This window comes from Ranitomeya variabilis, chromosome 3 (assembly GCF_051348905.1).
Source record: "Ranitomeya variabilis isolate aRanVar5 chromosome 3, aRanVar5.hap1, whole genome shotgun sequence".
In the NCBI taxonomy this organism is placed as follows: domain Eukaryota; kingdom Metazoa; phylum Chordata; class Amphibia; order Anura; family Dendrobatidae; genus Ranitomeya; species Ranitomeya variabilis.
The window spans coordinates 673860965-673885680 of record NC_135234.1 but is presented as its reverse complement, the minus strand read 5'-3'; positions in this window follow the sequence as shown (position 1 = coordinate 673885680).

The following is a 24716-nucleotide window of genomic DNA, read 5'->3' as shown; positions in this document are numbered from 1 at the left end:
ATATCGACACAGATAGCCGATATAGTTAAGACCTGCAGTGGAGCAGGGATGGCAGGTCGCTTTAAGACTGCTGTCTACAGAACAGCAGGATGATGCAGTGCCTGAAGTGACGGCGCATGCGCAGGATGTCTGAGTCCTGGCGCTGTGTCTCTCTTGCGTGTCTGGGCCGGAATTGTTGGGGCTGTCACCATTTTTTCGGGGGAAGAGATTTCAAGACACCTGACTGATGAGATGGGTCCGACATAAATAGCAGTCTGAATGGGAATACTGGACACTTGGCGGGGAACAAGCTTGTGAGTAGTGAGACGGTTGACTTCCTCTCGAAGGACCCACGCCAGCTAGCTGTGCCTGTATCCCCAGCTAGCAATGCTGTTGACACAAACTACCCTCAGCCTAGAGACATCCGCACTGGGTAGTGACCATGATAGAGTGCGCACCTTGGTTCTGCTCACCACCGCAGAGGCACCGCTTAGTCCCATCCTTGCGGTGCCTGCTGAGGACCGGTCCGTGCCTGTGGCTGTGTCTGCTGGACTATGTGCTTCTACTGCGGCCTTGTCTACTGAACTTTCTGCTTCTTCCACTGTGCCGCCTGACTTCATCTCTACCCCACCATGTGCCCGGATCATGAGATCACATGCCAAAGGACCCGGAGGATACATCATCGCAAGGAGACAGTGCATGGCCCTTCTGCAGGACCGGATCGGAGACATCTCGCATCGCCTGCAGCGCAGCCGAGGGATCTTCCAGCCACCATCCTCCACCTCACAGAGGCAGATAAGTTAGCCTGTTGTTATATTCTGCATTTCACTTTCCCCCATCCGCAATTCATATCCTTTACACCCCTGCTTGTACTATCATTGTTTATATAAAAAACCTATTAACCCTTGCTCTACATCCTACGCACCTGCTAGCATCTTACACGTGCATCAGTGCTTTACAGGAGAACTCGTCATGATCCCGGATTAGGTGAGTATAAGATGTTTTTTATTTTAACTAAAACTTGTGATGTGATATGGGGACATCAAGAACAATGGAGGAGGGGGCCACCTCATACATTGTAAGGGATACTGTGGGGGGGGCCTCAAAGTGTGGGAACTATACTGTTCAGGTACCACTGTGGGGGCCATTAGATAGCACTGCATCTAATTTGAGGGCCATTACATACTGTAGTGCTGCAGCTAATCTCGGGGCATTACATATTGCTGCAGCTAATGTGGGGGCCATTATATAGTGCTGCAGCTAATACACATAATGGTCACCAAAGACCCCGTATACATTACGCAACAAATTATTTGCCCATTCACCTCAGACCATGTAGAGAGTTTCTCAGAAATAATATCTTCAGAGCCTTTAATCCTTCTTACAGATGGACATATGTCATGATCTCAATGGCAAGAGAACATAGCATAAGCATATATAGGAACTAGCTCTTGGAAGATGGGAACTGAGCTGACCATGAACTAAACCTAACGCACAACTAGCAGTGGCCGGGTAGCATGCCTACGTTGATTCTAGATGCCCAGCCCAGCCGGAGGACTAAATAAAGCTAGCAGAGGAAAATATTAGTCCTAGCTCACCTCTAGAGAAATACCCCGAAAGGAGACAGAGGCCCCCCACATGTATTGGCGGTGAGTTGAGATGAAATAACAAACGTAGTATGAAAATAGGTTTAGCAAATTTGAGGTCCACTTACTACATAGCAGAAGACAGAAAGGACACTTTCATGGTCAGCTGAAAACCCTATCAAAAAACACCATCCAGAAATTACTTTAAAACTCTGGCATTAACTCATAACACCAGAGTGGCAATTCCCGTTCACAAGAGCTTTCCAGACACAGTAACGAAACTACAGCTGTGAACTGGAACAAAATGCAAAAACAAACATGGACAAGAGTCCAACTTATCTAGTAGTTGTCTAGGAGCAGGAACAAGCACAGAGAGGCTTCTGATAACATTGATGACCGGCAAGCAACTAACAGAGCAGCAAGGTTATATAGCGACTCCCACATCTTGATGGGAACAGGTGAACAGAGAAGATGAAGACACCAGTTCAATTCCACCAGTAGCCACCGGGGGAGCCCAGAATCCAAATTCACAACAGTACCCCCCCCTCAAGGAGGGGGCACCGAACCCTCACCAGAACCACCAGGGCGATCAGGATGGGCCCTATGAAAGGCACGAACCAGATCGGAGGCATGAACATCAGATGCATTCACCCAAGAATTATCCTCCTGGCCGTATCCCTTCCACTTGACCAGATACTGGAGTCTCCGTCTGGAAACACGAGAGTCCAAGATTTTCTCCACAACGTACTCCAACTCACCCTCAACCAACACCGGAGCAGGAGGCTCAACGGAAGGCACAACCGGTACCTCATACCTGCGCAATAATGACCGATGAAAAACGTTATGAATAGAAAAGGATGCAGGGAGGTCCAAACGGAAGGAAACAGGGTTAAGAATCTCCAATATCTTATACGGGCCGATAAACCGAGGCTTAAACTTAGGAGAAGAGACCCTCATAGGGACAAAACGAGAAGACAACCACACCAAATCCCCAACAGAAAGCCGAGGACCAACACGACGGTGGCGGTTGGCAAAAAGCTGAGTCTTCTCCTGGGACAACCTCAAATTGTCCACCACCTGCCCCCAGATCTGATGCAATCTCTCCACCAGAGCATCCACTCCAGGACAATCCGAAGATTCCACCTGACCAGAGGAAAATCGAGGATGAAACCCCGAATTACAGAAAAACGGGGACACCAAAGTGGCAGAGCTGGCCCGATTATTGAGAGCGAACTCCGCCAATGGCAAAAAAGCAACCCAATCATCCTGGTCAGCAGACACAAAACACCTCAGATATGTCTCCAGGGTCTGATTAATCCGCTCGGTCTGGCCATTCGTCTGAGGATGGAAAGCGGACGAAAAAGATAAATCTATGCCCATCCTAGCACAGAATGCCCGCCAAAATCTAGACACGAATTGGGTCCCTCTGTCAGAAACGATATTCTCAGGAATACCATGCAAACGAACAACATTTTGAAAAAACAGAGGAACCAACTCGGAAGAAGAAGGTAACTTGGGCAGAGGAACCAAATGGACCATCTTAGAAAAACGGTCACACACCACCCAGATGACAGACATCTTCTGAGAAACAGGCAGATCTGAAATAAAATCCATCGAGATGTGCGTCCAAGGCCTCTTAGGAATAGGCAAGGGCAACAATAATCCACTAGCCCGAGAACAACAAGGCTTGGCCCGAGCACAAACGTCACAAGACTGCACAAAGCCTCGCACATCTCGTGACAGGGAAGGCCACCAGAAGGACCTTGCCACCAAATCCCTGGTACCAAAAATGCCAGGATGACCTGCCAACGCAGAAGAATGAACCTCAGAGATGACTCTACTGGTCCAATCATCAGGAACAAACAGTTTATCAGGTGGGCAACGATCAGGTCTCTCCGCCTGAAACTCCTGCAAGGCCCGCCGCAGGTCTGGAGAAACGGCTGACAATACCACTCCATCCTTAAGGATACCTGTGGGCTCAGAGTTACCAGGCAAGTCAGGCTCAAAACTCCTAGAAAGGGCATCCGCCTTAACATTCTTAGAACCCGGTAGGTATGACACCACAAAATTAAACCGAGAGAAAAATAATGACCAGCGCGCCTGTCTAGGATTCAGGCGCCTGGCGGTCTCAAGATAAATCAAATTTTTGTGGTCAGTCAATACCACCACCTGATGTCTGGCCCCCTCGAGCCAATGGCGCCACTCCTCAAAAGCCCACTTCATGGCCAAAAGCTCCCGATTCCCAACATCATAATTCCGCTCAGCGGGCGAAAATTTACGGGAAAAGAAGGCACAAGGCCTCATCACGGAGCAGTCAGAACTTTTCTGCGACAACACTGCCCCAGCTCCGATCTCAGAAGCGTCGACCTCAACCTGAAAAGGTAGAGCAACATCAGGCTGACGCAACACAGGGGCAGAGGAAAAACGGCGCTTAAGCTCCCGAAAGGCCTCCACAGCATCAGGGGACCAATCAGCAACATCAGCACCCTTCTTAGTCAAATCGGTCAATGGCTTAGCAATATCCGAAAAACCAGCAATAAATCGACGATAAAAGTTAGCAAAGCCCAAAAATTTCTGAAGACTCTTAAGAGAAGAGGGCTGCGTCCAATCACAAATAGCTTGAACCTTGACAGGATCCATTTCAATGGAAGAGGGGGAAAAAATATATCCCAAAAAGGAAATCCTCTGTACCCCAAAAACACACTTAGAACCCTTCACACACAAAGAATTAGACCGCAAAACCTGAAAAACCCTCCTGACTTGCTGGACATGAGAGTCCCAGTCATCCGAAAAAATCAGAATATCATCCAGATACACAATCATAAATTTATCCAAATAATCGCGAAAAATATCATGCATAAAGGACTGGAAAACTGACGGAGCATTAGAAAGACCAAAAGGCATCACTAAATACTCAAAGTGGCCCTCGGGCGTATTAAATGCGGTTTTCCACTCATCCCCCTGCCTGATTCGCACCAAATTATACGCCCCACGAAGGTCAATCTTAGAGAACCACTTGGCCCCCTTTATGCGAGCAAACAAATCAGTCAGCAACGGCAATGGGTATTGATATTTAACAGTGAGGGGGGGGTACTGTTGTGAATTTGGATTCTGGGCTCCCCCGGTGGCTACTGGTGGAATTGAACTGGTGTCTTCATCTTCTCTGTTCACCTGTTCCCATCAAGATGTGGGAGTCGCTATATAACCTTGCTGCTCTGTTAGTTGCTTGCCGGTCATCAATGTTATCAGAAGCCTCTCTGTGCTTGTTCCTGCTCCTAGACAACTACTAGATAAGTTGGACTCTTGTCCATGTTTGTTTTTGCATTTTGTTCCAGTTCACAGCTGTAGTTTCGTTACTGTGTCTGGAAAGCTCTTGTGAACGGGAATTGCCACTCTGGTGTTATGAGTTAATGCCAGAGTTTTAAAGTAATTTCTGGATGGTGTTTTTGATAGGGTTTTCAGCTGACCATGAAAGTGTCCTTTCTGTCTTCTGCTATGTAGTAAGTGGACCTCAAATTTGCTAAACCTATTTTCATACTACGTTTGTTATTTCATCTCAACTCACCGCCAATACATGTGGGGGGCCTCTGTCTCCTTTCGGGGTATTTCTCTAGAGGTGAGCTAGGACTAATATTTTCCTCTGCTAGCTTTATTTAGTCCTCCGGCTGGGCTGGGCATCTAGAATCAACGTAGGCATGCTACCCGGCCACTGCTAGTTGTGCGTTAGGTTTAGTTCATGGTCAGCTCAGTTCCCATCTTCCAAGAGCTAGTTCCTATATATGCTTATGCTATGTTCTCTTGCCATTGAGATCATGACAGTAAAACCCTATCAAAAAACACCATCCAGAAATTACTTTAAAACTCTGGCATTAACTCATAACACCAGAGTGGCAATTCCCGTTCACAAGAGCTTTCCAGACACAGTAACGAAACTACAGCTGTGAACTGGAACAAAATGCAAAAACAAACATGGACAAGAGTCCAACTTATCTAGTAGTTGTCTAGGAGCAGGAACAAGCACAGAGAGGCTTCTGATAACATTGATGACCGGCAAGCAACTAACAGAGCAGCAAGGTTATATAGCGACTCCCACATCTTGATGGGAACAGGTGAACAGAGAAGATGAAGACACCAGTTCAATTCCACCAGTAGCCACCGGGGGAGCCCAGAATCCAAATTCACAACAGACATAGCTCTGAGGTTTGCTCCCCGACCATGGGGCACTTTATTTTAACAGCTGCCCCCATTGTTGGCTGTCTCGTAAGGGCAACTCCTCAACATGTGTCCCATTCCTCCACAAGTCCAACACTCAATTCTGTGCTCGTCTGGTGGGTGCCTATTCTCCAATAGGGGGATACACCCTCTCTAGTTGTTCTTCATACCGGGGTACAGGTTCTGGGGTAGCTGCAGGGATTTTTCTTATGTTCAATAGCTCCCCCCATGATCTCTTGCATTTCTTGCTGTAACTCAAGGGCCCAAGCTGTTACTTCATGGCTTTGGATCAGACCCACCACAGCTGTGGCATCTTGTTCCTGGACTCTTGCTTCTGCTCCGACCTAGAGGAAGCTCATGTTGGAGTTATAGCACAGTCATACTTTCAGGGTCTGTCTTAGGTAAGTGTCTAATATGCCCCCACCTAGCTGGTCTCTTAATACTTCATCCAGAGAGCCTAGTTCCCTTTATGCATCAACGGTTTTATTAGTGTGAGGTGTTACTTCCTACAGAGTGTTCACATATTGGGTCAGAAAGAGGTGAATGCACAAATTACCTAAATCAGTCCTGTCACTGTGCATGTCTTTATCACCTTATTTACAGTATTATTATTATTATTATTTATTGTTATAGCGCCATTTATTCCATGGCGCTTTACATGTGAGGAGGGGTATACATAATAAAAACAAGTACAATAATCTTAAACAATACAAGTCATAACTGGTACAGGAGGAGAGAGGACCCTGCCCATGAAGGCTCACAGTCTACAAGGGATGGGTGAGAATACAGTAGGCGAGGGTAGAGCTGGTCATCCAGCGGTTTGGTCGATCGGAGGCTACTGCAGGTTGTAGGCTTGTCGGAAGAGGTGGGTCTTCAGGCTCTTTTTGAAGGTTTCAATGGTAGGCGAGAGTCTGATGTGTTGTTCCAGAGTAGGGGTGATACGCAAGAGAAATCTTGTATACGATTGTGGGAAGAGGAGATAAGAGGGGAGTAGAGAAGGAGATCTTGTGAGGATTGAAGGTTGCGTGTAGGTAAGTACCGGGAGACGAGGTCACAGATGTATGGAGGAGACAGGTTGTGGATGGCTTTGTACGTCATGGTTAGGGTTTTGTACTGGAGTCTCTGGGCAATGGGGAGCCAATGAAGGGATTGACAGAGGGGAGAGGCCGGGGAATAGCGCAGGGGACAGGTGGATTAGTCGGGCAGCAGAGTTTAGAATAGATTGGAGGGGTGCGAGAGTGTTAGAGGGGAGGCCACAGAGCAGGAGGTTGCAGTAGTCAAGGAGAGAGATGATGAGGGCACGGACTAGGGTTTTTGCAGATTCTTTGTTGAGGAATGTACGGATTCGTGAAATATTTTTCAGTTGAAGTCGGCAGGAAGTGGAAAGGGCTTGGATATGTGGTTTGAAGGAGAGATCAGCGTCAAGGATTACCCCGAGGCAGCAAGCTTGTGGGACTGGGGAGAGTGGGCAGCCATTTACTGTAATGGATAGGTTCGTTGGGGGAGTCGCGTGAGATGGGGGAAAGATGATGAATTCTGTTTTGTCCATGTTAAGTTTCAGAAAGTAGGGAGGTGATATCTGGTCCAGAGATGTAGAGCTGTGTGTCTTCAGCATAGAGGTGATACTGAAAGCCATGAGATTCTATGACCTGTCCCAGGCCAAAGGTGTAAATGGAGAAGAGGTCTTATAGCTTATCATGTTCTTATAGCTGCCTGAACATGACCATCTGTCGTGCCTCTCCATCTAAGGTCAACAAAGCTATCTCTGCCTGTAACGCAGGTGTCATTGAGTGCATTTGTAGTATACTCTTTAGACGTTCAACCCAGTCCTGCATCAGTAAATTATCCCATGTAAACTTTGGTATGTTGCTAAGCACAGCTCCAAGGGGATTGCTACCCTTGTGGACTCAGTTACTGACTGATCCGCCATTTCTGCACTTGAATGTTGCATCCTGTTGTCTACACCAAGTGTTAACAGGTACATGGATGCAACAGCTCAGACAATGAGGACACAGTGATACTTAAACCAAGAACTATTTATTCAATTAAAGGGATGCTTTAAAAAAAAATATCAGGGGATATCGGAAACAATGAAGATGAAAAAGGTTATGTAACAATACAGTAATTTAGATGAACAGGATATTGACACAATGCTATTTACACACTATAGTTATTATTATTATTTATTTATATAGCACCATTGATTCTATGGTGCTGTACATGAGAAGGGGTTACATACAAATTACAGATATCACTTACAGTAAGCAAACTAACAATTACAGACTGATACAGAGCGGCGAGGACCCTGCCCTTGCGGGCTTACATTCTACAGGATGGCGGGAAAGGAGACAATAGGTTGAGGGTTGCAGGAGCTCCGGTGTTGGTGAGGCAGCAGCTTCGTTAGTGGTGAGGAAGCAGTGGGGTCAGTGCAGGCTGTAGGCTTTCCTGAAGAGGTTGGTTTTCAGGTTCCGTCTGAAGGATCCGAATGTGGTTGATAGTCGGACGTGTTGGGGCAAAGAATTCCAGAGGATGAGGGATATTCAGGAGAAGTCTTGGAGGCGGTTGGGTGAGGAGCGAATAAGTGTGGAGAGAAAGAGGTCTTGTGAGGACCGGAGATTACGTGAGGGAAGATATCGGGAGATTAGTTCAGAGATATATGGAGGAGACAGGTTATGGATGGCTTTGTAGGTTAGTATTAGTAATTTGAACTGGATACGCTGAGGGAATGGGAGCCAGTAAAGAGATTTGCAGAGGGGGGAAGCGGAGGAGTAGCGAGGAGAGAGAGGAATTAGTCAGGCAGCAGAGTTAAGGATGGACTGGAGAGGTACAAGGGTGTTAGCAAGGAGGCCACAGTAAAGGATGTTGCAGTAGTCAAGGTGGGAGATGATGAGGGCATGCACAAGCTTTTTAGTAGATTGAGGAAAGGACGGATTCTGGAGATATTTTTGAGCTGGAGGCGACAGGAGGTGGAAAGAGCTTGGATGTGCGGTTTGAAGGACAGGGCAGAGTCAAGGGTTACTCCGAGGCAGCGGACTTCCATTATGGGGGAAAGCGTGATGTCGTTAATTGCGATAGATAGGTCAGGTAAGGAAGATCTATGAGATGGAGGAAAGATGATGACTTCAGATTGGTCCACATTGAGTTTGAGAAAGCGAGAGGAGAAGAAGGAGGATATTAATTCTATTGTTATAATTATTACCATTACCCCGATCCCCACTTTGTTCTGTATGTCTACACTGGAAGTGACGGCTCACAAGGATGTCCCACCACTGCGGCCTAGTCGTCTCTCTCACTTTCCCTCGGCTCTGACTCTGCTCACTTGACTCAGTTCTCCTGGCTCTGGTCTCTCAGGTTTTCACTCAGGTCTGGTCTCTCTCGAGTCTTCACTCAAGTCTGGTCTCTCTCGGGTCTACAATCAGGGTTGATCTCTTTCAGATTTTCACTTGGGTCTGGTCTCTCGATTCCTTTACTTGCATCTGGTCTCTCGCAATGGCAGCTATAAGTCAGCTCGGGGTAGCACTTGTCCATCCTGCTACAGGTTCAAGTGCCAACTTATCCCCTTCACTACACTCTGGGGCCTTTTACAATTACTAACTGCGCCACATCTATTACCAAACCAAGTGTCTTCACCAATCTCTTCCCCGAATGAACATGCACTTCACTCTTGGGTTCCTACTAATGCAATTCTTTTTGCTTTCACTTTATCATCTTTGACCAGCAGATAACGGTGTTCGCTTTCTGCCACTCTGTTAGGCATTAGCTGTTTGTGTCTTCCAACTTGTCTATCTCCGCACAACAGCTGGGTCATTGTAGGTATAGACACAGTATAGGCTCCGGGGGCCCATGGCAAGATTGCCCTCATAATATTTTTTTCCCCACCATCGGCGGCACATAGCGCTAGCAGGGAGGGTTCCTAATGCTACGCTGTCGACAATAGGCAACAGAGAGATGGAGCGTAGCTGCAGTCTGTAGCCTTCTTTATGGCTCAAGTGATGTTATGGCACAGCTGCATCATTTACCATGCATGCACCGGCAAGAAGAGGAAGGAAACAGAGTTGCAAGGGACCGCCAGGAGTATTTTATAATGAATTGGGATGGAGATGGGTGAGAGCACAGTATGTTATAATGAATTGGGATGGGTGACAGCACAGTATGTTATATTGAAATGGGGCGGTTGAGAGAATAGTATGTTATAATGAATTGAGATGGGGATGTTGAGGGCACAGTATGTTATAATGAATTTGGATGGGGAATGGGTGAGAAGAAATAACATTATAATAAATTGGGGGTTGGGGTGTAAAAGAGGACATTGCATACTTAATTAAGGGTATATAATTATAATGAATTGAGGGTATGTAATTTTCATGAATTGTTGGAATTTAATTTTAATTTTGGGATACATAATTAGAATTAATTGGGGAGAGGACATGTAATTATAATTGGCGGAGCGGGAGGAGCACAGTGGGGGTGTTGAGGACACAGGAGAGTGACTGTTAATGAACTTGGGGAAAGAGAATGGGCCAATTAATCTATACTTTTATTGGGTGGGGAAAATGACTGATTATAGCACAGTGGTGGTTTATTCATTTATATTTTGAATGGTGGGTTGCACAATGTCTAATTATATGTGGGCTCCTGCGTAATTTTCTTTACCAGCAGAGGGTAAGCCAATGGCTGGGGGCAGATGTTTATAGCCTGGGAAGGGGGTAATACCCATGGAGCTTCCCAGGCTATTAATATCAGCTGACAGCTGTATTCTTAGTCTTTACTGGCTATTAAATGTGGAGACCTCAAAAAAATGACGTAGGGTTCCCCTATAATTAATAACTAACAAAGATTAGGCAGACAGCTGTAGGCTGAAAATTAATAGCCTAGAATAGGGCCATGTATATTGCCCTCCAAGGCTAAAAGCATCAGCTCTCAGCCGCCCCACAAAAGGCACATCTATAAAATTTGCCTATTCTGGCACTTAGCCTCGCTCTTCCCACTTGCCTTGATGCGGTGGCAAGTGGGGTAATAGTTGGGGGCGTTGATATCACCTTTGTATTGTCAAGTAATATTAAGACCAGAGGCTAGTAATGGAAAGGTGTCAATAAGGCTACTTTCACACTAGCGTTTTTCGGCGGACGTCGCAATGCGTCGTTTAGGAGAAAAAACGCATCCTGCAAAGTTTTTTCCCCGTAGACTTACATTACCGACGCATTACGACGTATCACCACACGTCGCAACCTTTTCTTTCACAGCATGCGTCGGTACGCCGGCCCGACGCACTGCGACGGGCCCGTACCGACGCTAGTGTGAAAGCAGCCTAAGACGCCCCCATAGCTAACCCTATAGTCACATTGTCATATTGTATAAAAACTAACACACGCAGAAAAAAGTCATTTAATTGAAAGAATGACACAGACTCCTAATTAAACCATGCTTACTAATCGCCCATTCCAGTGATGCCATTGTCCCTTGCAAGAGAATTAAAATAACCAACAATATACCTCACCTGTCCACTGAGAAGATGAAAATCCATTTGTCCCACGATGTGTCTAGCTCTGCTACATCTAGATGGCAGTCTGCATGGTTGCATAATGCGACCATACAGCCTGTCATTCAGAAGTGACTTTGAGCAGTGTCCGCTACCGCTGCTCAGTGTCTCACGGTGAACTCCTGTAACCTGTCTGACATCACCGCGAGCGTGAGAATATTCTCATACTTGCGGTGCCCTCAGAAAGGTCCTGGGAGTTCACAAATGGATTATCATCTTCTCAGCGGACAGGAGAGGAATATTGTTGTTTGTTATTTTAATTATTTTAATAATTAATTACATGTACAGTAAGATGCACACAATGTACTAATTATATATGTCACTGACATCAATATTTCTATGTATTTTATGTGTATATACTGTATGTAATCTATCTATTCTATCCTGTCGGGTCCTGCTGTGATTTTACTGTACGTAGATGCTGAATTGCAGGGTTTTCTTCTATCTATCTATATGTGTGTGCTACTGACATCTATATATCTATTTATTCTATGTGTATACACTGTATATAATCTATTCTTTCCTGTCGGATCCCGATGTGATTTTACTGTATGCGGCAGATAAATTTCCAGCTTTTCAAAGGAGATCGATGTGTAAAAATCAGACAGTACTCACATTGTCCGAGTGCTGTGCGATTTTTTGCTCGCACCCATTGACTTGCTCAGGCGAGTCTCGTCCAAGATACACGGCAAATTGCAGCATGCTGTGTTTTTTTCTCAGTGCGATTTCAGTTGAGAAAAAAATTGCAGATGACATGTAACCCAATGAATAACATTGGTCAGAGTGCAATCTGATTTTTTTATCAGATTGCACTTGTCTGTTTTTCTCGCAAATGAGTATGAGCCCTAAGAATGAACATTGTGTTTGACATTCTTTTATCCTTTTATGTGTTAGTTTTCAACATTTGCTGGGCCAAATGTTTTGCATATGTTTTCATGGGTGTTCGAATTTTGCCTAAAATTGTTACGTTTTTTGGTTTGTGTGTTTTAAGGTTAAAACATGGCAAAAACAAAGCCAAATTTATAATCAGATGTAAGGAAGCATATTATTCTGACAGTGAAGTCAGGAAAAAGCCAAAAAGAGTTAGCTATGGAATTCAACTGCTCTCAGAGTCAAGTGTCACATATAATAAAGAAAGAAAAAGAAGGTTATGGTGCAGCTGACAAACCTTGACGACCGTGGAAAATTTCCTCCAAAGTTGATCACATTATTAAGAAAAAGTCAGTATCTTATATCCTTAAAAGTGCCGTACAAATTTCACATGAAATGAATAATAATAATAATAATAATCTTTATTTATATAGCGCCAACATATTCCGCAGCGCTTTACAGTTTAACAGTTTCAAACACAACAGTCATAGGTAACAATGTTAACAATACAGTAATAAAGCAAAATAAGACAAAATAAGACGACCCTGCTCGTGGGAGCTTACAATCTACAATGAGGTGGGGGAGATACAAAGCACAGGTGTGTATTTACAATGATGTATTTACAATGATGGTCCAGCCATCTTCAGGGAGTGGGGGGTAGATGGAGATAGTGAATGGGCTACACAAACACAAACCTAAAATGACTGATTAGGGAACGTGATAGGCCGCTCTGAACAAATGAGTTTTGAGCGAGCGCCTAAAACTATGCAAGTTGTGGATGGTCCTAATATCTTGGGGTAGAGCATTCCAGAGGATTGGCGCAGCACGGGAGAAGTCTTGGAGTCGGGAGTGGGAGGTACGGATTAGTGCAGAGGTTAGTCGAAAGTCGTTTGCAGAGCACAGCGGTCGGCTAGGCCGATAGACAGAAATGAGGGAGGAGATGTAAGGGGGTGCCGCACTGTGGAGAGCTTTGTGGGTGAGAACAAGTAGTTTGAATTGTATCCTGTAATGAATGGGCAGCCAGTGTAACGACTGGCGAAGAGCGGACACGTCCGAGTAACGATTAGCCAGATGGACGACCCTAGCTGCTGCATTAAGGATAGACTGGAGAGGGGAAAGTCGCGTGAGGGGAAGGCCAATTAATAGAGAGTTGCAGTAGTCCAGACGGGAGTGGATTAGGGCGACAGTGAGAGTTTTTGTTGTCTCCATGGTGAGAAAAGGGCGTATTCTAGAGATGTTCTTTAGGTGTAAGCGGCACGAGCGGGCAAGAGATTGTATGTGGGAGGTGAAGGAGAGATCGGAGTCAAACATAACACCCAGACAGCGTGCCTGCTGCCTAGGCGTTATTATGGTGCCACCCACAGAGAGGGAGATGTCAGATTTAGGGAGGCTAGTAGAAGGCGGGAGCAGAAGAAGTTCAGTTTTGGAGAGGTTGAGTTTCAGATAGAGAGCGGACATGATGTTAGAGACTGCAGACAGACAGTCAGTGGCATTCTGTAGTACAGCGGGGGTAAGGTCATGGGCTGACGTGTATAGTTGTGTGTCATCAGCATAAAGATGGTACTGAAAGCCAAATCTGCTGATGGTCTGTCCAATTGGGGCCGTGTAGAGGGAGAAGAGAAGGGGGCCAAGGACTGAGCCCTGAGGTACCCCGACAGTGAGAGGAAGAGGAGATGAAGGGGAGCCGGAGAACAGAACACTGAAGGAGCGTTCAGAAAGATAGGAAGAGAACCAAGAGAGAGCAGTGTCCTTAATGCCTAGTGACTGGAGCCTAGAGAGTAGGAGAGGGTGATCAACAGTGTCGAAAGCTGCAGCATGATCGAGGAGAATGAGCAGAGAGTGGTCACCGTTACATTTTGCTGTCAGAAGGTCATTGGTCACCTTGATGAGTGCAGTTTCTGTTGAATGTAGGGGGCGGAACCCGGACTGTGAAGGGTCTAGGAGGGAATGAGTGGAGAGGTAACGGGTAAGGCGGGAGTAGACTAGGTGCTCCAGGAGTTTTGAGATGAAGGGGAGATTGGAGACCGGTCTGTAGTTGTTTGCGCATGATGGGTCAAGGGTGGGTTTTTTTAGTAATGGAGTAATGATAGAGTGTTTGAAGGAGGAGGGGAAAATGCCAGAGGAGAGGGAGAGATTAAAGATTGTAGTTAGGTGAGTTGTGACAACTGGAGAGAGAGACTGGAGGAGGTGTGAGGGAATGGGGTCAGTGGTGCATGTAGTCGGACGAGAAGAGGAGAGGAGCTTGGAGACTTCTTCTTCTGTGATGGGATCGAATGTGGAGAGTGAGCCAGAGGAGATGCAGGGAGGAATGGGAGTCATTGCACTTGGTGTCTGGGAGCGGATTTCCTGACGGATATTGTCTATTTTCTCTATAAAGTGGGAGGCCAGGTCATCAGCACAAATGTCTGTGATAGGGTCTTGTGCTTTTGGCCTGAGGAGGGAGTGAAAGGTGTCAAAAAGTTTCTTGGGGTTGTTGGATAGTGATGAGATCAGAGTGGTGAAGTAGGTCTGTTTGGCAAGGTGAAGGGCAGAGTTATAGGTCCTTAACATAAATTTGAAGTGTATGAAGTCTTCTGGTGTGCGTGTTTTCCTCCATAAGCGTTCAGCACTCCTAGAGCATCGCTGGAGAAATCTGGTTTGCGATGTGAGCCAGGGCTGTTTCACTCTGTGTTTGGAGGTTCTGAGGGTGAGGGGAGCTACTTGGTCTAGGGTGCTTCTAAGAGTGTCATTGTAGTGATGTACAGCCAGATCAGGACAGGAAAAAGAAGAGATTAGGGACAGTGATTAGTGTAAGGAGTCTGAAAGTGTATGAGGGTTAATGGTATATAGATTTCTGAATGTGTGGTAGGTAGGAGGGTGCTGGGGTGGGCGAGGAGTTGTGAGTGTGAAGGCGAGAATGTTGTGGTCAGAGAGGGGAAGTGGTGAGTTATCTAGGTAAGAGATTGAACAGAGCCGGGCAAAGACCAGGTCCAGGGTGTTACCGTCTTTGTGTGTTTCAGAGGTTGAGAGCTGTGAGAGGCCTAGGGAAGTGGTTAGTGATAGAAGTTGGGATGCAGATGTGGAAGTGGGGCTGTTAATGGGAATGTTGAAGTCTCCCAGGATAAGGGTTGGTAGTTCTGAGGACATGAAGTGCGGTAGCCAGGCTGAGAAGTGGTCCAGGAAGTGGGTGGGTGAGCCTGGGGGCCGGTATATGACCGCTACTCTGAGGGAGAGGGGACGGAAGAGCCTGATGGTGTGGACCTCAAAAGAAGGGAATGAAAGTGAAGGAACTGGGGGTATAACCTGGAACGTGCATTGGGGGGACAAGAGTATGCCGACTCCACCACCAGGTCTGTTAGTGGGTCTTGGGGAATGGGAGAATTGTAAGCCACCATGGGAAATGGCAGCAGGGGAGACAGTGTCAGAGTCTAGGATCCAGGTTTCAGTGAGGGCCAACAGATTGAGAGAGTTGTTCAGAAAGTAGTTGTGCAGGAAAGGGAGCTTGTTACATACAGACCGTGGATTCCAAAGGGCACAATTGAAAGGGAGAGATGAGGGAGTGCAAGTAATATTAATAAGGTTAGTATGGTTTTGATATGAGGTAGGGTAGCGGTTGAGGTTGGGGGATGGGGGACCGGGGTTGGGGAATATGTCCCCCGAAATCAGTAGGAGTAACAAGATAAAAAGCAAGTAATGTTTTGAAATGTTTGAAGTTTTTTTGTGCAGTGTGTTGGGTAAGATGGGCTGAGGTTTTTCAGGAAGGTGAGAAGTGCATGGGAGCTGTACATGGGAGATGGAAGCAGTGAGGAGCTGATGTGTATGAGTCGTGGTGGAGGGGGGATTGGGCGGTGAATGTGCATTGCAAGGGAGCATAGGAGGATGGGAATAAAGCACCTTGATAGAAGGGTGAGCAGAGTGGGGGTTACCTGACTCCTGCCCTGACTAACTGCCATGAAATAACTGCGGTATCACGACGCTTATCTTCCGTGACGCTTTGCTTCTGTGACGCGTGCACCCCCACTAGCGTGCCCCCCTAAGGATGGTTCTACATTTATAGTCCAGTGATGGGTCAGAAGAGATGGATTATGGGACCAGGGTGGGGATAATTTGGCAGCTGGGGCCAGCACACCAGGGGGTGGTTAAATGATCAAAGGCATTGTGGCTGGCAACATGCTATCACACCTTCACCTGATTGTATCTAGAGTGGCCACAGTAATGGATATACATCAAACAGTGAGTACATCCTACAATACAACCAATGAATTATACCAAACATTACGCAGGCACATTAAAATAAGTTGCTAGATGGTACAGTGGCAGATGACAGACAGCAGACAGCATGCAGAGGTGGGAAGCTATACCATTAGAGTCTATTGCAGCAGATGAGACATGACACAGCAAGCAGAGGTGGGAAGCTATACCATTAGAGTCTATTGCAGCAGATGAGACATGACACAGCAAGCAGAGGTGGGAAGCTATACCATTAGAGTCTATTGCAGCAGATGAGACATGACACAGCAAGCAGAGGTGGGAAGCTATACCATTAGAGTCTATTGCAGCAGATGAGACATGACACAGCAAGCAGAGGTGGGAAGCTATACCATTAGAGTCTATTGCAGCAGATGAGACATGACACAGCATGCAGAGGTGGGAAGCTAATGAACAAAGAATATGAGGTCAAAGTGAGTCTCCAAACCGGTGGGATGGCTAAGAGCAGTAGGGTCGAATGCACAAGTTCCAGTCAAGAAGTCTTTCATCTCTGCAAAGAACTGGAAGGTCTGACTTGAGAGTGCCAAAGAACACAGAAAATGGAAAGAAACAGATTGGTCTTGTGGTCGGATGAATCCAAGTTCAATCTGTTTGGTAGTGATGGCAAGCACTATATATACCGCCCTGTCATGATTCCCCAATGGCATGGGAACATCAGAAACACAAAATAACAGACTAGCCCTCGGGTGATGGAAACTCAAGCTGACCGTGACCTAAATCTACCACACAACTAACAGTAGCCAGGAAGCATTCCTACGGCTGCCTAGATGCCATGCGCCAGCCAGATAACTAACTACACCTGGAAGAGGAAGGAACAGACCTGGCTTACCTCTAGTGAAATTCCCCAAAGATGATAGTAGCCCCCACATATATTAACGGTGAGTTCAGAGGAAAAGACAAACACAGTATGAAGGTAGATTTAGCAAAGCGAGGTCCACTTACTAGATAGAGGAAGGATACAAAAGAGGACTTCACGGTCAGCTGAAAAACCCTTTCAAAAACCCATCCTGAAATTACTTTAAGACTCCTGTGTCAACTCATGACACAGGAGTGGCAATTTCAGTCCACAAGAGCTTCCAGTAACAGGAAATGACAAACTGTAAACTGGACAAAAAATACAAAACAAAAAGGACAAGAGTCCACTTAGCTGATCAGCAGACTGGTAGCAGGAACATGCAACTGAAAGACTCAGGTTACAATGATGACCGGCAAGGAAGTGACTGGAGAGCAAGGCTAAATAGGGAACTCCCAAAACTGATGGAAGCAGGTGAGCTGAGGCAGAAAAGAACACACAAGTCTCCAGTACCACCAGCCACCACTAGGGGAGCCCAAAAAGCGGATCACAACAGTACCCCCCCCTTAAGGAGGGGGCACCGAACCCTCACAAGAACCGCCAGGGCGACCTGGATGAGCCCTATGAAAGGCACGAACCAAATCCGAGGCATGAACATCAGAGGCAGTTACCCAAGAATTATCTTCCTGACCATAGCCCTTCCATTTAACCAGATACCGGAGTCTCCGCCTGGAAATACGGGAGTCCAAGATCTTCTCTATAACATACTCCAATTCACCCTCAACCAGCACAGGAGCAGGAGGCTCAGCAGAAGGAACCACCGGCACCTCGTATCTCCGCAACAACGACCGATGGAACACATTATGGATAGCGAAAGATGCCGGGAGGTCCAAACGAAAGGAAACAGGGTTAATAATCTCCAAAATCCTATAGGGACCGATGAACCGAGGCTTAAATTTAGGAGAAGAAACCCTCATTGGGACAAAACGGGAAGACAACCACACCAAGTCCCCAACACGAAGGCGAGGACCAACCCGACGCTGGCGGTTAGCAAACCGCTGAGTCCTCTCCTGGGACAAATTCAAATTGTCCACCACTTGTTCCCAAATCCGATACAACCGATCCACCACAGCATCTACTCCAGGACAATCCGAAGACTCCGCCTGACCAGAAGAAAAACGGGGATGAAACCCCGAATTGCAAAAGAAAGGGGAAACCAAAGTGGCCGAACTAGCCCGATTATTAAGAGCAAACTCCGCCAACGGCAAAAAGGCAACCCAATCATCCTGATCCGCAGACACAAAACACCTCAAATACGTCTCCAAAGTCTGATTAGTTCGCTCCGACGAAAAAGACAAATCAATGCCCAACCTGGCACAGAATGCCCGCCAAAATCTAGAAACGAACTGGGTACCCCTATCAGAAACGATATTTTCAGGAATATCATGCAAGCGAACCACATTTTGAAAAAACAAAGGAACCAACTCAGACGAGGAAGGCAACTTCGGCAATGGCACCAAATGAACCATCTTAGAAAAACGGTCACACACCACCCAGATAACAGACATCCTCTGAGAGACAGGAAGATCAGAAATAAAGTCCATCGAGATGTGCGTCCAAGGCCTCTTCGGAATAGGCAAGGGCAACAACAACCCGCTAGCCCTAGAACAACAAGGCTTGGCCTGAGCACACACATCACAAAACTGCACAAAAACACGCACATCTCGAGACAGAGATGGCCACCAGAAGGATCTAGCCACCAAATCCCTGGTACCAAAAATTCCAGGATGACCCGCCAGCGTAGAAGAATGAACCTCCGAGATGACTCTACTGGTCCAATCATCAGGAACAAACAGTCTACCAGGTGGACAGCGATCAGGTCTATCCGCCTGAAACTCTTGCAAAGCACGTCGCAGATCTGGGGAAATAGCGGATAATATCATCCCATCCTTAAGGATACCTGTAGGTTCCGAATCACCAGGGGAATCAGGCTCAAAACTCCTAGAAAGGGCATCTGCCTTCACATTCTTAGAACCTGGTAGATATGAGACCACAAAATTAAACCGAGAGAAAAACAACGACCAGCGCGCCTGTCTAGGATTCAGGCGCCTGGCAGACTCAAGATAAATCAGATTCTTGTGATCAGTCAAAACCACCACCTGATGTCTAGCACCCTCAAGCCAATGACGCCACTCCTCAAATGCCCACTTCATGGCCAAAAGCTCCCGATTACCGACATCATAATTTCTTTCGGCGGCAGAAAATTTTCGAGAAAAGAACGCACAAGGTCTCATCACTGAGCAATCGGAACTTTTCTGCGACAAAACCGCCCCTGCTCCGATCTCGGAAGCATCGACCTCAACCTGAAAGGGGAGAGAGACATCAGGCTGGCGCAACACAGGGGCAGACGAAAAGCGGCGCTTAAGTTCCCGAAAGGCCTCCACAGCGGCAGAGGACCAATTGGCAACATCAGCACCCTTCTTAGTCAAATCCGTAAGAGGCTTAGCAACACCAGAAAAACCAGTTATAAATCGACGATAAAAATTAGCAAAGCCCAAGAACTTCTGAAGACCCTTTAGAGAAGTAGGCTGCGTCCAGTCACAAATAGCCCGAACCTTGACAGGGTCCATCTCAACAGAAGAAGGGGAAAAAATGTACCCCAAAAAGGAAATCTTTTGAACCCCAAAAACACACTTAGAACCCTTTACACACAGAGAATTCTCCCGCAAGACCTGAAAAACCCTCCTGACCTGCTGAACATGAGACTTCCAGTCCTCAGAAAAAATCAAAATATCGTCCAAATACACAATCATAAATTTATCCAGATATTCACGGAAAATATCATGCATAAAGGACTGAAAAACTGAAGGTGCATTAGAAAGGCCGAAAGGCATTACTAAATACTCAAAGTGGCCCTCAGGCGTATTAAATGCGGTTTTCCACTCATCCCCTTGCTTAATTCGCACCAAATTATACGCCCCACGGAGATCAATCTTGGAGAACCACTTAGCCCCCCTTATGCGAGCAAACAAATCAGTAAGCAGCGGCAACGGATACTGATATTTGACAGTAATTTTATTCAGGAGTCGATAATCAATACAAGGCCTCAGCGAGCCATCCTTTTTAGAGACAAAGAAAAACCCAGCTCCTAAAGGTGATGAAGAAGGACGAATATGTCCCTTTTCCAGGGACTCCTTAACATACTCTCGCATGGCAGCATGCTCAGGTACAGATAGGTTAAACAAACGACCCTTTGGAAATTTACTGCCTGGAATCAGATCTATGGCGCAATCACACTCTCTGTGGGGAGGGAGAGAACCAATTTTAGGCTCTTCAAAAATATCCCCAAAATCCGACAAAAATGCCGGAACCTCAGAGGGAATAGATGACGAGATAGAAACCAAAGGTATGTCCCCATGAGCCCCCCGACATCCCCAGCTTAACACCGACATAGTTTTCCAGTCCAGTACTGGGTTATGAGATTGCAACCATGGTAATCCAAGCACTAACACATCATGTAAATTATGCAACACGAGGAAGCGAATCATCTCCTGATGGTCTGGAGTCATACGCATAGTCACTTGCGTCCAGAACTGTGGTCTATTACAAGCCAGAGGTGTAGAATCAATACCCTTCAGAGGTATAGGAACTTCCAGAGGCTCCAAATCAAACCCACAGCGCCTGGCGAAGGACCAATCCATGAGACTCAGAGCGGCGCCAGAGTCCACATAGGCATCCACGGTAATAACTGATAATGAACAAATCAGAGTTACAGACAGAAGAAATTTAGACTGTAAAGTGCCAATAGAAACAGACTTGTCAACCTTCCTAGTACGTTTAGAGCATGCTGATATAACATGCGCGGAATCACCACAGTAGAAGCACAAGCCATTTTTGCGCCTATAATTCTGCCGCTCGCTTCTTGACAGAATTCTGTCACATTGCATTTTCTCTGGCGTCCCTTCAGAAGATACCGCCAAATGGTGCACGGGTTTGCGCTCCCGCAAACGCCGATCAATCTGAATCGCCATTGTGATGGACTCATTCAGACCTGTGGGCGTAGGAAACCCCACCATGACATCCTTAACGGCATCAGAAAGGCCTTCTCTGAAAATTGCCGCTAGGGCACACTCATTCCACTGAGTAAGCACAGACCATTTACGAAATTTTTGGCAGTATATCTCAGCTTCATCTTGCCCTTGAGACAGGGCTATTAAAGCTTTTTCAGCTTGAATCTCCAAATTAGGTTCCTCATACAGCAACCCTAAAGCCAGAAAAAACGCATCCACATTGAGCAACGCAGGATCCCCTGGTGTCAATGAAAATGCCCAATTTTGAGGGTCACCTCGCAGCAAAGAAATCACAATCTTAACCTGCTGAACAGGATCTCCAGAGGAGTGAGGTCTGAGAGAAAGGAATAATTTACAATTACATTTGAAATTCTGAAACCGAGATCTATCTCCGGAAAATACCTCTGGTGTAGGAATCTTAGGTTCAGAAATAGGAGTACGTATAACATAATCTTGTAAATTCTGAACCTTCGTAGCAAGATTATTTAAACCTGCAGCCAAACTCTGAGAGTCCATCCTTAAACCGGAGAGATCAGAGCCATTCAAGGATTAGAAGGAGAGAAAGGCAAGGCTGTAAATAGAGCAGAAATACAACTGAGCCAACTAAGTAGCAAACATGTGAGGAAAAAAAAAAAAATCTACAGACTTCTTTTACTCTCCTTTCTTCTGCCAATTACTTTAACAGTGGACGGTCATACTGTCATGATTCCCCAATGGCATGGGAACATCAGAAACACAAAATAACAGACTAGCCCTCGGGTGATGGAAACTCAAGCTGACCGTGACCTAAATCTACCACACAACTAACAGTAGCCAGGAAGCATTCCTACGGCTGCCTAGATGCCATGCGCCAGCCGGAGAACTAACTACACCTGGAAGAGGAAGGAACAGACCTGGCTTACCTCTAGAGAAATTCCCCAAAGATGATAGTAGCCCCCACGTATATTAACGGTGAGTTCAGAGGAAAAGACAAACACAGTATGAAGGTAGATTTAGCAAAGCGAGGTCCACTTACTAGATAGAGGAAGGATACAAAAGAGGACTTCACGGTCAGCTGAAAAACCCTTTCAAAAACCCATCCTGAAATTACTTTAAGACTCCTGTGTCAACTCATGACACAGGAGTGGCAATTTCAGTCCACAAGAGCTTCCAGTAACAGGAAATGACAAACTGTAAACTGGACAAAAAATACAAAACAAAAAGGACAAGAGTCCACTTAGCTGATCAGCAGACTGGTAGCAGGAACATGCAACTGAAAGACTCAGGTTACAATGATGACCGGCAAGGAAGTGACTGGAGAGCAAGGCTAAATAGGGAACTCCCAAAACTGATGGAAGCAGGTGAGCTGAGGCAGAAAAGAACACACAAGTCTCCAGTACCACCAGCCACCACTAGGGGAGCCCAAAAAGCGGATCACAACACCGCCCAATTGGAAAACGTAATGATGTAAGGTACCAAACACCTACAGTAAAACATGGTGGTGGCAATGTTATGGTTTGGAGCTGTTTTTCTGCTCCGAGGCAGCAGACTTGCGGTACAAGGGAAAGCGTGGTGTTGTTGATCGTAATAGATAGATCAGAATCAATTAAGTGAGATGGAGGAAACATGATTAGTTCGGTTTTGTCCACATTACACATAACTTAATTTTTTTGCAAATAATCCATTAATTAATATACTACAGTAGGTGTGTGATATGATTCCAGGAAAAAGGGAATGATTATTGCAGGGGACTAGGTTACAGTTATTGGGGATGATGAATTATTATGTAACAGGGGATGAGTTATTATAATCTGAGAGAAATGGTGTCTGATTACTGCAGAGTGGAAGCATGGTATAACCTGGGGAAAGATTAATTATTGTACTACAGGTGATCATTTCAAGGGTGTATGAAATTATAATGGGAAAAAAGGGGGAAAATATTCCAGCGAGATGGTAAGTAGTGATAAAATCCTAAATTTATTGAAAAAAAACATTAAAATGATGGTGGTAAGATAACCAGCAGTAAGGCTTTTTAAGCTGAAACAAGTTGGTCTGTGTGATGCTGGTTTTCTTTTCTGTTTGTTTTTTTTCCATAAATGTTGGATTTTTTCACTACTAACCATCTCGCTGGATTATTTTCCCCCTTTTTTTTTTTCCTCTGAGGACAAGTCGGTTCCCGGGTCATTTGGTGCGAGATTCCTGGCTGCATCTGGCACTACGGTGAGCCGACTCCCTCTCTCCCCCTTCCCTCCATCATTTCTACATATGAAATTATAATGGTGTGGTAGAGAGAATAATTTATTATTATACTATGTTGGGGCTATTACTGCAAGGGTCTATGTGATTGTGATGGGAGTTCCTCAAATAGCATTGTCTTCCTATATAAAAATAGAAAGCAAGCAGCAATTGCTTACTTGTTACTGGTTACATAAGTTTGTTGAAATTGTGCAGCCATTAAGTAGAACAGTTGTGATTAATTTCTAACTGAATACTATGTGAGACACAAGCCTAAAAATGGGCCATGCTAACCATTGGCCAGTGCTTTGGGCCAAAAATTGTCCAGCAGCACCCAAATGGGGTTTTATGGGTTAACAAAAGGTAAAAAGTGCTTATATGAATATATATATCCAGCCATCATGAACATAAATAGCGGTAATCAAATAAGGTTGCACAGGCCGGTCACAAGCCCGTTCTTGTATGTGCCCAGATTTTAAGCACTCCTGAGTTCTTGGAGGGTGAGGGAACAGGTGATAGAAAAAAACAGATTCTGAGGAAATTTTAGAAAGGGAAGACCAAGAATGGTTAGGTTGGTGTCTTGATGTGATAGGCCTGTCCAAAGAGATGAGTTTCTAGTGCACATTTAAAGGGTGAATCAGTAAATTTATGGAAAAACAAAAAATGCACCCAAGCACTAACAGGCAGGTAATCGCAACTTAGCTGATAGTTGTGCACAGTGCCATTGTTCCCCAGCACAGAGTGGGCACAGACAGCTCCTGACGGGGATTCAGCTGCCTCTGCTGATGCAACGGGACGGGACTTCTGATGTCATTCTGATTGACAGCTAACTCCCCCAGTAAAGCAGCGGGGATCTGGCTATCAATCGGAAGTCCCTCCCCATCAACAGAGTGGAGCGGAAAAGATGCCTCCATTCTGTAGACTTGACGTCAGCAGAGGCTTCTGAATTCATAGCAGGAGTGCTCTGTGCTTGGGAAGATTGCTGCCGTGCACTGCAGGTAGGTTTCGTTGCAACTACCTGCCTGTTAGTGCTTAGGTACAGTTTTTGTTTTTTAAGAAAGTCCCAGTGGAGCGTCCGCCTGGGCCATGGGGATACTCGGTACCGATCCAGTTCTTAAAGGGGATGTGTCACGGCAGCAGTGACCCGGTCCGTGGCTCTGGGCGTCCAATAAAAGTCAATTGAAGGGGAATAAAGTTTATGTGGA